This window comes from Euprymna scolopes, chromosome 40 (genome assembly GCF_053919585.1).
Source record: "Euprymna scolopes isolate OS-2025 chromosome 40, ASM5391958v1, whole genome shotgun sequence".
Lineage (NCBI taxonomy): Eukaryota > Metazoa > Mollusca > Cephalopoda > Sepiida > Sepiolidae > Euprymna > Euprymna scolopes.
Genome location: NC_136521.1, coordinates 25,510,041 through 25,525,346, shown reverse-complemented (window position 1 = coordinate 25,525,346; position 15,306 = coordinate 25,510,041). Strand labels below are relative to the sequence as shown.

At 33.8% G+C, this 15,306-nt stretch overlaps 1 protein-coding gene across 2 annotated transcripts in view; it reads right to left on the bottom strand.

The window, feature by feature from the left end:
* Positions 1–15,306, bottom strand: part of LOC145265436 (tubulin-specific chaperone cofactor E-like protein) — a 156,595-nt gene that overhangs the window by 82,471 nt on the left and 58,818 nt on the right. The window contains exon 1 of one of the 2 annotated variants that reach the window (XM_080121275.1): positions 10,417–10,708. The exons of the other annotated variant lie outside the window; for it this stretch is intronic. The gene's annotated coding sequence lies outside the window, so the exon portion shown is untranslated. Of the gene's footprint in view, positions 1–10,416; positions 10,709–15,306 lie in introns of those variants that run through there. 2 annotated transcript variants of the gene reach the window in all.

Below are 15,306 nucleotides of genomic sequence, written 5' to 3'. Positions count from 1 at the left end.
ATGGCGGTGGGCAGGATCAAATGTATGGGTATTGGACCTTCGCAAGACATACCTTTAAGTAAGCGTGCACAATCACTGTGGCCATACCAAACAGGTATTACCTGACCCGAATGGGGTTTGGATTCAATGTGGCACCATCCATCATGCAAATCATTGTTGATGCTATCCTGAAGAAGGACAAGCATATACAACAGGCAACATCTGCTTATATTGACGATGTAGATGTGTTGAAGAAGCATCTCAGCAACTTCGGACTTCTCAGCAAAGAATCAGAGAAACTGTAGGATGGCGCACGAGTGCTTGATTTGCAGGTCTGACGAGAGGATAATGCTTTGCGTTGGAAAAGAGGGAACAAGATCCCAGCCATACCTTATGTTGTCATGCGACGAAATATATTTTCACTTTGTCACTAGTTGGTTGGACACCTTCCCGTGGGTGGTTGACTTCATGTTGCTGTGGTATTTATCAAAAGGAGAGCATCTAACGTCACTACAGGGTAGGATGACAAAGTAAATGACACCCTTCTCAACACCATGATCAAGGAGGTTCTCACCAGACTCCACAAAGATCCGGCGCAAGGCAAATGGTGTGTCAAAAGCAAAGATCTTGATGTCTGGGTTGATGCAAACTCTCTTGCTACCAGTGTGCCATTGATATATAATGGGACTCTGATAGAGGATGCATGTTGGTTACGTCCAGAAAAGGACTCCCATCATATAAACCTAGCAGAACTCGATGACATCATTATAAGAAATGAACTTGGCAATCCTCTGGAAGATGACCACCTTACACCGATTCTGCATGTATCTATAAATGTGTCTCGAATACCCTTACTGGCAGAGCCAGGGTACGGACTAAAGCTATGAGTGAGATGCTCATCCGACACAATAGTGAAGCTGGTGAAGGAATATGCACTGTCGATGGATGTAGTCTTGGTCAAATCTAGCCAAAACAAGGCGGATCAATTTATGAGAGTGCTTCAGCGATGGCTTGATGCAATTAAGAGGAACATCGAACCTGTACAACCTGTCTGCACTGCATCTGTGAACTCTGTTGGGTTAGACCAGATCAAAATTGTTCAGCAAACTGTCTACAAAACGGATGACTGAGTGTGGGTAAAGGCTTCATACGGACAATGTGCGACAAAATATGGGCGGGGCATGTGACTGGGAATACCAGTACGCAAAATATATCGGTCGATGGAATGCCACACCATGTAAGAGACCTGTGACCTATAGTAGAATCGGGCCCACTAATGGCCTGCTCTGACATGCTGTCGGAAAGTGGAAGTAAGAGATTTGTGACCATCAATGAGATGCTGGGTGAGCAGACACCCAGTGTGGGTGAAAATAACGACTTAGTTGATGACATTCCAGATGAAGGCACAGTAAGTGTTGATGAAGACACAATGAATGTGCTGCCACGAAGAAGCACGAAGCGCAAAAGACCCCTCCCCCCTCCCAATTGTTCCATGTGTGATCATAGGATCAAGGGGGAGTGTAGTAGTAATTCTTCTAATGCACTCACCTCCAAAAACAGAAAGTCTGTTCTGTTTGCTGTCAATACAGAGGGGCTGGGAGGGGAAGAAGAGGAAGAAGAAGCGGTAAGTGTGGTTGGTTTTATGAAAGAGAGTGAGACTACAAGAATTCCTGAGATTTGAGAGGAATAAAAGACTGAACTTGGACGAATAGGCGAATATGCTTTTGCTCAAGCAGAGAAAACAGTGAAGAAAGTTCCTAAAGAAAGTTCCGGCTCAAAGTAAGAAAGAAAGTGAGGCTGAAGAACCCAGCAGTTTTCAATCTCTAGTCAACATTTACAGAAATCCGGTGCACAAAGTACAAAATTATGGTTCTTTTTTTACAATAAAATATTGTATGGAAGCAATATTTAATGCTTTAGCATACAAAAAAAAAAAAAAAAAATTAGTGTAGAAACTATTTTTAGTGCTTATTTAAAATTATACTTAATAAAAAAATGCTGCTTTTGCAATCGTTGTCACCGCACCATGGTCAACCATGGTTTTTGATAAGGGGGAGACAACTCAATTCAAAATATCAGGATCAAATTCAGCCTTATAATGAATATATATATTTAGTATCAGAATTGCTGTAATGTGTAAATCCTAAATCTTTATTTTTTAGTTTAAAAAACAATAAACTACTTAATTTACATGATTTTCTGAATATGACATCTGCGTTCCATGATGAATACATACATCATAAGATTTTTCTGTATTTTTATAATCTATAATATAAAAGCGAAAATGTGTGTATGTATGTTCGCTTTTTGTGTATGTCCAAAAAAGGCTTTTTTCAAAGAAGCGGTCGGTCGGCTCACAACTTCTTAAAACTTTTTATATCACATATAAATCGTAATATTTCTGAGTTAACAACGGAACTCGCCTGTCTATTTAATTTGCTCGACTTCGGGAAGATAAATATTCAACATTTGTCGCTCGCCGCATGTGGATTAGTCTTTTTCCTATAATAAACACTAATTCTGGCGGTATTTTCCGTCTATCGGCGGAAATGTCTGAAAGCAATCCGATTTGATCAATGTGGAAATATTTTCCTTATATTAAACAATTACTATTCAATTTGGACCCCACCAACATCTTGGGAAAATAAAAATAAAAAAAGCGTTTCCGCAGTAAATGAAATACTATCCCGCAGTCAAAGTTGACCTCAGTAAGTCATTAAAATGTGCACCTGCCAAATCTAAGTAATTAAATAAATTCTAACGTGTTTTTGTTAGTATCTCTCGATGGCCCAATGGTTAACGTTGCAGGCTTTTTTTTTCACACTTTAATTTCCAACTTCGCCTCAAGGGTTCGTGTTCGATCCTACTACTCACCTACCAAAATTTTTTTATTTTAACCCCGCCCCCTCAGAGTTTTGATTTACCCAAAACCACACACACCTCCAAACACCCGGGCAACGCCGGGTACCCCCCCCCTAGTTTTTTTTGTGTTTTTTATTGATGTTTTGATCCCCCCCGGGTACCCCCCCGCTTAAGTTTTAACGTTCGTTTTATGTTTTCTTTTTTTACTTCGATTATTCTTAGGTTTTCATTAACAACCACACACACCTACAAACATTCGGGCAACGCCAGGTAGCCCCCTCCTAGTCTATGATATAATATAATCACCTGTCTGTTTAAATGTATGTATGTCTACCTAAAACTTTCGACAGAGGCAATGGATTTTCAGGAGATCAGTATCACTTTGAAGCTTGGCCCTTCGGACAACAAATATAAAAAAATTGGCAAAAAACATTAATTCCTTCACCCTCAACTAGGCACTTTTCTACAGGGAGAGGTCGCTTTATTCACCGATATTTTCGAAAGTCATCCCCTCTTTTCGATTGACTAGTCTTAATTTAAATCTATGTCACTTTCCATTTGGCGATGGGTGCAAAAGCAAGATGAATATTTTTTGCTCACAAAACTTTTACCCTCCTGGTATACTTCATTCATGAGGTTTTCTTTATAAAATATATTGAGCATAACGATTTCCTCAGTTGAGAAAGATTTCTTCAGTCACAAAAGATATCCAGCCGTACGTTTACATTCACGCAAATATTCTTTTTTCACTTGGATGATAATTCTGAATGTTTGTCTTATAAAAATGCACATTTCTCTTTAATTTTTTTAACTTTTGTGCTCATGGGGAGATCTCGAACATTCAAGAATGACTACAACTTGCATGTATCCCATATACAAAAATAAACTATTTCTAGTTAAATAAAATTTATTATTTTAAGTTTTTAAGTGTTCCCGAGTTGTTGCTATTTACTGATGCCTTTTTTTTAAATTTTCTTGTTAGGGAAAGGAGTTTCGGGTTTGTATTACATAGATTCAAAAAAGTTGTCAAAAAACAAATATATAACAAATAAATGTTATCAAAGGCAAGATAAGTTACTTTTCTACCTAACTGGACACTTTTTGAATGTTTTTATTCAATGTAACATGTTTATTCAGCTCAAAAAACATAGTGTTTACCGATGTATTGGAAAATTTAAAATAGCGCCCGACTCTCTCTTGAACACGGCAAGTTTTGGAAAATGAGTTAAAATTAAAAAATATACAAAATACTGTTAGAAACTTGCTCAATGTTACCGTGACATAGGCCAACATATATTTGGTGTCAAATTCTAATCTCAGATGTTCACAGAGCAGATTTGTCTCCCTTTCTTCCAGTTGACAAATACAAAGGCCTAATTAATTATTTCTGACATGTGCCTTATCTCCCTTTTGTATTTCTGACATGTTTGCTGTCAACAACAAAGTTAGTCAATATGGGTCACCGTACTTGCAAAATGATCACATTTCACTCATAAGTAAGTTTACTTTTATAAACAAAACCCTGACAAATTTTCCATTTTTTTTATTCTCTTAAAGAAATACATGAGTTTTTGGTTTAAAATATTTTATTTCTTCTTTATGCAATGAATTTTTTCTTTTTAAATATCTAAAAAAAAAAAAAACATTGAATGAAATAGAAAAAAATTATTGCAAGTGTCCAATATTTACTGGACAATATTTTCAAATTATGAGGTTCCACTTAAAAAAAAACAAAACAAAAAAAAAACAAATCAACATGTTTTTTTAAAAAAAAGTTTTTAAACTTTTGACTTTACAGGTAAATTTGCACAAAACTATCAACAATTTCCTACACTCTTTATCTGTGCCTACGTAGATTCCATGAACAGGGCTTCTTTCTTAGAAATTGTGGAATACTATTCTGTTTGCCTGCTTTCCAGCTGACTACAATCTGTCTTCAAGTCCAATGTGAACAAGTTCTTGTTGAACCGTCCTTCTAAGTAATCCAAGTTACAAAGTTTCCACTAATGTTTACTATGCTAAAATCACAATAACTAATGTATCCTTGAGTGGCCCCTGGGCCTTGATAAGTGGTGGCCTAGATGTATCAGAATTTTGGAGAATTTTTGACACCCCTAACAACTGCGAATAAAATATAAAAAAAAATTGTAATTTCTCTTTTCAAAGTGGGTTGTTTATTTTCTGTATGGAATATACTTCCAAAATAAACTATTAAAGTTGTTTAAAACATAATAGAAATATTATTTTCTATTTTTTAAAAAACAGTGTTTACAAAGTGCTGGTACACGTTCAACCAGCCATTTTTTTTTACGTATGAAATCAATTGAATTTTATTGAAAAATATTGATAGATTTTTCTGTTGGTTCAATTTTTAGGATATTTTCAGGGTCAATGTGAAATTTTATGCTCTTTCCAATAAACCAAATATAATATTTTAGACAAACGATTTTTAAAAATTCACCCCCCCCCATTTTGAAATGTCTATTAAAATTTAAATAATTAATTTACTTACCAAAGTTTTGTATATCACAAATTGAAGATAAAAGATCATTAAATAAAATATTCTAATTTAAAACAAAAAAAAAAGTGTTTTTTGAAAATTTACCTGTAAAGTCCAAAGTGTAAAGCCTTTTTTTTTTTTTTTTAAATGAAAGCTCATATCGGTAAATACCGGATGCTGATGAGAATTTTTTCTATTTCATTCAATGTTTTCTTTTAAAAAAAAAATTCGCTCGGTAAAGTAGAAATAAAATATAATAATCCAAAACTCGTGTATTCCATTAAAAGAATTTAAAAAAAAATTGGTCGACTGGGTTTTTCGTTTAATGGCAAAAACTTATTAGTGAATGTGTGCTTTTTTTTTTAACTACGGAGGCCCCAAAATACTAATTTTGGTTAACAGCACACAATGAAAGATATTAATCATGGCGTTTATAAGTCACCATAAGATAATTGCGAAAAAAATATCAGAGATTTGTCTCCCTTAATTTGAACAGTCAAAAAATGAGTTTGTGTTTTTTTTTTAATCCTTGTTTAAAAAAGTATTTTATTTAAAAAGGACATGGAATATAAGTATAAATATGGTTAAATTGTTAAAAATGAACAATGGAAGTACACATTGAATAGAATTTTTTATAGGTAAATGATTTTTTGGAATTTATACATATTTTTTATAACCTAAGTAAGTAAAATTTCGTTGATTTTCTTTAAATCTTTTTTAAAGAAAATCGATTAAAAAAAAATAAATATTGCATAATTTGCTATTAAACTAGTTATTTTTTTTTTTTTAATTTGGTCTTTGCTCCTTTAATTGAAAAAAAAAATAATTAGGGTTTGAATTACATTTTTCAAGTAGTTATAAGCTTCGAAAGATAGTAAGTTGATTTATTCAAGTTCATATACGGCATTTTTAATGGCCGATTCTGATACACCTAGTGGTGACCCTTATGTAAAAAAAATGAAAAATTCTTTTTTGTTTTTGTTTTAAATTAGATTATTTTATTTATTGATCTTTCATCTTCAATTTGTGATATATAAACCTTAGGTGAGAAAATTAATTATTTTTATTTCAATAGACATGGCGGGGGGGGGCATTTAAATAACGCTTGTCTAGAATATTATCGGTTTATTGGAAAGAGCATAAAATTTTACATTAAACCTGCAAATATCGTAAAAATTGAACCAACAGAAAAATTTTGATAGATTTTTAAATTGAAAAAAAAAAAATGTAATCGTAAAATTCAATTAATTTCATTATGTAGAAAAAATGGCTGCATGAGCGCGCGCATGCACTTTGTAAACACTTTTTTTGGTAAATATCCAAACACGCTACAACAGAACACCGACCACTCTAATTTGGTTTTTTTTTATAGGTAATTGAGGTCGCTGAGTCGCTGACAACTAATCTGATAGTCAAACTTGGGGCAAATTTACCGTTTGCATGGTATTAACCCCTGAACCCACGAACCACTTTCCACCATTTTGCAGCTTTCGTTTACGCTACGCACGCGCGCGCTGTAGCACAAACGACGGCTTCAACAAGCAAACTGCCGGGTTTGTATTACTGTACACATAGATTCGAAAAAGTTGTCAAAAAACAAATATATAACAAATATACGTTATCAAAGGCAAGATAAGTTACTTTTCTACCAAACTGGATATATTTTTTGTGTTTTTATTCAATGTAACATGTTTATTCGGCTCGAAAAACATATCGTGTTTACCGATGTATTGGACAATTCAAAATGGCGCCCGACTCTCTCTTTAACACGGTAAGTTTGGGGAAAGATGTTATAAATAATAAACTAGACAAAATACTATTAGAAAAACACCGAATATATGTTAACTTATGTCACGGTAACATATATTGAGCGAATTTCTAACAATATTTTGTCTAATATTTTGATAACATTTATTTGTTATATATTTGTTTTTTGACAACTTTTTCGAATCTATGTGTACAGTAATACAAACCCGAAAAGCACACCAAGTTGGGGGGGGGGGGTAATTTTTTTTTTTTTTTTTTTTTTTTCCAGAACATAGAATTTTCTAATTTTCAAAAATACATTATAGCACTTTTTGTGTGGAAAATTTAAAATTAGCTGAAAAAGAAATAAAACAAGAAAAGGAAAGCACTTCAAGTTGGGGAGAGGGGGGGTAATTTTATTTTATTTTTTTCTGGAACATAGAATTTTCAAATTTTCAAAAAGTAACGCATCGACATTTACCAATTAGAACACCATTTAACAGTTTTCGAAGATTTTACTGTTTTACATTGGGGGCGCGAGCGGGGTGGGGGTGGGGGGCGCGTGCCCCAACACCACACCCCGCTCTCGCCCCCAATGTAAACAGTAAAATCTTCGAAAAATGTTAAACGGTGTTCTAATTGGTACATGTCGGTGCGTTACTTACGGAAAAACGGTTAACTAAACTGCAGAAGCACCTATTGTGGAAATTATCTTCCACCATCTTTCTTTCCTTTTTCTTTCCTTCTTTTTGCTGCTCTGTTCTTCCTTCCTTTCTTCTTAACCCCTTTCCTACCCCCTTCCCTAGCTTCCCCCTTTTTTTAATGTCACCTGACTCCCTTATGCCCGTTGATTGGATGCAACGTTTTCGCGCTAATTTGAGGCACGTGTGTGATATTTTGAGTTAAGATAGTCAGTTGTGAACAAGGCTTCGAGGGGACCAGAACGGTCGAACTGTAGGTCTCGGATAAAAAGGGACGCCTGGAATTTACTAAGGCGTTGTACAACTCTGTCTTGACGAGACATTAAATTCGTTGAAAAGAAGAATCTAGTTTTCTAAGACACTTGAAAACTAATATTATTATCGAGAAGATAATAGAAGTTGAAAAGAAGAATCTAGTTTTCTAAGACACTTGAAAACTAATACTATTATCGAGAGAAGATAATAGAAGTTGAAAAGAAGAATCTAGTTTTCTAAGACACTTGAAAACTAATTCTATTATCGAGAAAAGATAATAGATGTTTTGAACAGAATATTCGCCGCAGGGAAGTTTTCGAAGATACCAGAAAACACCAGAATATACAGCCTCAAGAAATTTCGACCTTGCTGAAAGGACTACGAAAAACGAATTTCCAGGAAAAAGAAAGAAAAAGGGAACTTTTAAACAACACAAACTCAAAAAAATAAAACCCACAAGAAAACGAACTTTCTAAATGTTCCTTTCGTAAAAGGGCGCCCAGAAGCTTCCAGTAAGTGATCCCCTCCTTTTTCCCCCCTTCTTCCTCCTTCTCTATCTCTCTTTCCTTCTATTTCCCTTCACTCTCTCTCCCCCGTTTTGGTTACTACTACAAGACAAGACTCTTGTAAGCCAGATGGACATTTTTGGCAGCCCATAGAGGTCATTACTTTTTCTTTAGATATCTTGTTAATAAATTCTGTTTCTCCTATTTTTTCTCTTTTTGTTTGTAATTTTTTCCTTCAGTTTCAGAGTTAGTAGTAACGATTAATTGTTTAAGAAGAATTAACTTCCACGGGACAAAGTGGATAATAAAATTTCTTCACTATTAAGCCACATAAGTTCTATAATTGAATCCTCCTCCCGCAAAAAAAAAAGAAAAAAAAAGAACGAAAAACATAAAAATGTTTGGTGCTTATGTTTTTGTAAACCGCATTAAAAACTACGCGAGACAAAAGAAAAAGAAAAAAAAGGTTCCCCAATTTATTGTACTTTTCTTCAATTGTAAGTCATTCAAAAAATGTCAGTCCGTAATTTTTTGCTTGATACGCCATGTTAGAAGGCAGTTTGCTTGGTGAAGCAAGCCGTCGTTTATGCAGCATTGCAGCCTACATAGCGTAAACGGAAGCTGCAAAATGGTGGAAAGTAGTTCGTGGGTTCAGGGGATAATACCATGCAAACGGTAAATTTGCCCCAAGTTTGACTATCAGATTCGTTGTCAGCGACCTCAATTACCTTTAAAAAAAAAAACAAATTAGAGCGGTCGGTGTTCTGTTGTAGCGTATCTGGATATTTACCCTTTTTTTAAATAAAAAATATTTCTATTATTTAAAAAAAACAAAACTTAAATGGTTTATTTTGGAAGTATATTCCATAAAGAAATTAAACAACCCACTTTAAAAAGAGAAATTACGAGTTTTTTTTTTAATATATTTTATTCGCAGTTTTGTGTTAAGGGCGTCAAAAATTCCACCAAAATTCTGACACACCTACCGTAAAACACAAGAGAGTTCAAAAGGGAGGTAATTTTCCGTTTCGATTTAAATAAGATGGCAGAAATTTTTCACCTTCTAACACGATTAAAGTTGTTTTGTTTAATAATTTAGTAATATTCGGGTAATTCCGACTGCATAATTTGGAAGCTACCATTGTAACTTATCAGAATTGACAAAAAAAAAAAAAAAAAAAAAATCAGTAGAAAACATTGTTTTTATCTGAAAACTCCATTTATCGACTACAAAATTTTATCCTAATAGTGTAAATGCGCCGCCTTTTCGCTAAATTTTTCGGTGCTAGTGCACTTATTGATCCGTGCTATTTTTAAAATAGTATTTTCAAGTTTAATTAAATTTTTACGATGGCCGTTTTTGTTAAATTATTAGGTGAAAATACAGAATAAGTACACAAAACCCTCCCGTCTCCATGTTAAGAATGACTTTCAAAATAACGTAATTATTTCAGCACGGAAAAAGTGCTTTTTTCCAAGCGTTCCCACGTAATCGCCTAAAAATGATAGAATTTTGTGGGGGGGGGGAGTCAGTAGTTTTAGCGAAGGATATTACTGTATAAATTTAATCTTTTTCGTTTTTCGATCTTATGTCGATAAATAACACTTCATTGTTATGTGCCAAAAAATTATTTTATCTGTTGGAAAAAAAATTGATGTCGACATTTTCAGTTTATTGTTTATCATGTCACGATTTTATCATTTTTCAAGAAAGGAACAAAAAATACATTTAAAATAAATAAATGAATAAATAAATGTATAAACATTTTTAAAGAAAAATCAATGAGATAATGATAGAATTGTCGATTAATTTATTAATTATTGAAAATATGTTCACATTCAACAAATAAAAGTAAATCGCTTTTACCTTTTCTTGATTGCTCCGCACAGCCTACAGCCATTATTATCGGACAATGCGTATGCGATAAGAGAAAAATTTGCGGCATTTGTCATCTGGTGTATTTTTTTAAATCAACATAGACATTGTTATACTACTACTGTATTTTTAAAACGACGTTTAAACAACGTGTTTTCTTTTTCTTTTTTAAAACAAATATTTCATATTTTCATGCTTTAAATAACCAGCTCTTAATCTATCTTTATATAAATGTCGTCTGCTAAAGAGATCCAACCATAAGAACGCAACAATGGCAATCACGCAGCAAAAATAAATGTTTTTACGTAATTATTTAATCGAATTATTATCATATTTAATAAATTTATATTTTTTGAATGAAAACTGTGTTTATTTATAGGTTGTATTGAAACTTCGAACTACTCATCGCGGCTAAATGTAACGTCAGCACTTTGAGGTCGAGCTTACCAACTTTTAAAACAAATTTAAAACAAAATAAAGTGTTTCGAGTTGTTAATATCATTACGTTTATCAATAAATATATATTGTTAAAACAAACTTTTTTGACAATTTTCAAATAATTAACTCCGTATTTTTTTAAGTCTATTAAATTGGCAAATATGAAGTTTTTTGAGAATTTTATTTTTAAATAAAAAATAAATAAGTAAAACAGAAAGGCTCAGTAAAAAAGAAAAAATCGTAAAATTTATTTTAAAACGGATTTAAAATTTTTTCCAATATTTGTGAATTTGAGCGGTTTATTTGAATTCAGCAGACGACTTTTTTTTAGCTTTCTCATTGGCTGTTTTGTGTCACGTGATGTAAACAAAAGAAAAACAGAGTTTTCGTTTTAAGCTAAATGTTAGAAATTTCAGAATGCAAGGGTGATAACTGCTAGATTGTTCCAATCACGCGATTATTTTGACCAATGAAATTGCATTGTTTCAGTTGCTGCAGAGGATTCAGGAATTGGCGGGAATATTGTGTTTCTTCAAACAGATTTCCATTCCGTGTCAAGCAAAGCAGACGCGTGGTGTCTCGCTCCGTGCCAAAACTATAAGGCAGGGTTCTATTCTATTTGTTATCTCCGCTCACTTAAATGCGGATACAAGCCAATGTTTATGGACTAATTACATTCATCATCATTGTCCGCAGGAGGGCATCCTTTATTATGGAACATCGATCGCAATGTGCGTTGTTCTTATTTGACCAGTCTGGAAGGATTTCGAGAACCCTCAACCACTTCTACGAGCGGCCGAATTCAACCAGCGTCTTCACAGAAGAAAACTACCTACACCTTTCGAGGCATAAACTACCCGCCATTTGGCCGAAGCTAAAGAGGTGCACTCTTTTGCAAATATGGACTCATTTTACCTTTCTTGTAAATAAAATATTCTTGGAATTTAAGGTGAGCCTTTGTTGCTTTTCTGAGTGTCTCTTTCATTCTGCCAAAGGCAAAAACGAGTAAGAGAAATTCTTACACCGTTTTTATTGCAAAAGAAATCCTCCCCCCCTCCAATTTTTTTTTTTCTTATGAGTAATAACGTCTTATTGCATAAGATTTTGATTCCCCCCCCCATTATTTTGGATTTTTTCCTTTCATTTTAAAGAAAACTACCTACACCTTTTCTTTAAAAAAAATAAGGGTTTGTATTACTGTACACATAGATTCGAAAAAGTTGTCAAAAAACAAATATATAACAAATAAATGTTATCAAAGGCAAGATAAGTTACTTTTCTACCAAACTGGATATATTTTTCGTGTTTTTATTCAATGTAACATGTTTATTCAGCTCGAAAACCATACAGTGTTTACCGATGTATTGGAACATTCAAGATGGCGTCTTATTCTCTCTTTAACACGGTAAGTGTGGGATAAGATGTTATAAATAAAAAACCGGATAAAATACTGTTAAAAACTCGCTCAATATATGTTACCGTGACATAGGTTGACATATATTCGGTGGGTTTTTAATAGTATTTTGTATAGTTTTTTTTATTTATAACACCTTTTTCCATACTTACGGTGTTAAAGAGGTGTTGATATTTCCTACCGACGAGTGGGGGGGGGGGGAAAGACGTTTAACTTGCAACGAAAAATTACCTCGTTGCTTACAAGCAAACGTATTCTTGTAAATATAATATTGGGATTTCCCAAACGTTTGAGGTAACAAAGTAATGTGACGACGTCAAGAAGAAAGGAAAAACAAACACAGAGTTAAATGTTATAAAAAAACTGTATTTACAAAAAGGAAAATAAAGGTGTTGCAAACAATTGGGTTTGCGGGAAACTTATCTCACAGATGTGATGTGTCCGTTTATCAATTAAATCTTTCCTGTGTCCTTAGTTGGTATGAAAGAGAAAAGGTGCGGCCTTGTTGGTCTGTGCTGCTATTACGGCTTGGACTCCATGTGCGTCCCGTATTTCTGGTGGCGGAGAGCTGGCGAAATGGATGTACTCGCAATCAGGTCCCAACCGCAAAAGAGGCCGAAAGTTCGAAGGGGCCGCACAAATAGGGGTCGGGGAGGAAACTAGAATGGCAGCCCGTGATTGGTTGTTTTTCATCCAATCACAGGGCACCACACTAGTGACTCCGTAATAATTCCAATATTCTCCCCCAAAACAAAATTGCAATATGAAATCATTGCAACATAATTCTCTGCAGTTACAGGTCCTTATGCTTTTAAGCTGGAGGTTCATAGCAGGCTTATTGTAAGGCAAACTATCCCATAATGAAAGGTCGCAGAAACTTGGATTTGCCTCCCTTTGAAGGCAAATACGGCCCATAGTAAAGTTCATAGGAAAATTGATTTTTTTTTTTTTTTTAAGGCAAACATAGCCAATAATAAAGTTCATAGAAAAATTGATTTTTTTTCTTGAAAGCAACCATAGCCAATAAAAAGGTTCATAGGAAAATTGATTTTTTTCTTTTGAAGTCAAACATAGCCAATAATAAAGTCCACAGGAAAAATAGATTTTTTTTTGGAAGGCAAACATAGCCAATAATAAAGTTCACAGGAAAAAGATCTTTTTTTTGAAGGCCAAACATAGCCAATAATAAAGTTCTCAGGAAAATTGATTTTTTGAAGGCAAACATAGCCAATAATAAAGTTCACAGGAAAATTGATTTTTTTTTTTTTTTAAAGGCAAACATAGCCAATAATAAAGTCCACAGGAAAAATAGAGTTTTTTAAAGGCAAACATAGCCAATAATAAAGTTCACAGGAAAATTGATTTTTTTTTTTTTTTTTTTTTTTTTAAAGGCAAACATAGCCAATAATAAAGTTCTTAGGAAAATTGATTTTTTGAAGGCAAACATACTAGAATATAGAAGAGGTGAAGATTGTATTCACAAAGAGCTTAAAGGTTTGAAAGAAGTGAGTGTAGTGATTTATTTTGTACGTAAAGAATTCTCATTTTGGTGCACCAATAGGACTATAGAGATTTCATCCCTTCAATAATAAGGTAGGATATCATTAACAGTTATTATTTTTTCTTCTTTTTTACAATAAGTACCTATAAGCTAAGGTATGTGAAGATTGTTTTAGATAAACTGAATTTAATAGTATATATAGGGGTTATTAAGAGAGTTTTTACTACTTTTTAAATTTTTAGTCCTTTTAGGACGTTGTTTCATTGGAACAGATGAGCTATTAGTATTTGGTACATCATTAGGAGATTTTGAATTTGCAGCATCAACTACTCTCTTGGAGTCTGGAACAATTCCAGGATGGTGTGCGTGAGTTAAAGATAATTCCAGAGGATACAGGAGCTTGATAGAATGGACCTGAACCGACCCGTCACCTCTTTTAACTTTTACAGAACGAATTTTTTTGTCGTCACCAACAATTAATTCCAAAACTCTTCCCAACAACCAAAATGGTCTAGCCTTGGCAGGATTTTTAACAAGAACCACATCATCAACCTTGATATGATTGTGAAAATTGACCTCGTGCAAATCTTTACATTGCTCCCTCAAACTCAACAAATAGTCTTGATACCAAAGCTCACGGAATCTAGTTAGCATAGAATCCCGTGCTTCAATGGATTTTACTACATTTAATCTTGAAGGAGGGTCAGATTTCCAAACATTCTGGTCATCTAATTTTAGTACAAGTCCTAAATTGGCATTAGGACGAAGAAAACAGTTGGGGGTTATTATTTCGAGGTCTGAATCCGAAGAACACCTGTAAGTGAGAGGTCTTTGATTTATGGCATTTTGAATATCCGAAATTATAGTAAGGAGATCAAAATATTTAATTCGAGATCGCCCAATTGTTTTATACAAACAAGATTTAATGGTTCTGATCATACGTTCCCATGTGCTCCCCACCCAAGCAGCATATAAAGGTATTCTGATATGCTTAATATTATACACTTGGAAGTGTTCATTAAATTCAGAGGAGGCAAAAACTATAAAGGATTAAAATTAAATTCAGAGGAGGCAAAAGCTATAAAGGATCTGGCATTATCGCTGTAAATATGAGATGGGATTCCATGCATATTTGTAAATCTGATCAGAGCCAGGATAAACGAGTGAGTGCTCATATCTTTAACTAATTCTATGTGTACTGCTCTAATGTTTAGGCAAGTAAATATAAGCATATACATTTTACTTACACCTTCATCACCTTTCACCCAAACATGTCCCGTATAGTCAATCCCAGTGTGTAAAAATGGTTTAATGAGATTCACACGATGTTTGGGAAGATTTGTAACCTTAGGATACTTAAACGCAAGGCTATTAAATTTTTTGCACAAGATGCACTTTGAAAGTACTTTTTTGACGGCTTGTCTTGCCTTGGGTATCCAAAACCCTGAAAGGCGGATTTTAGTTAGGGTTGATTGAATTCCCAGATGTTTACATCTTTTGTGGTATTCTACGATGATAAGTTCAGTTA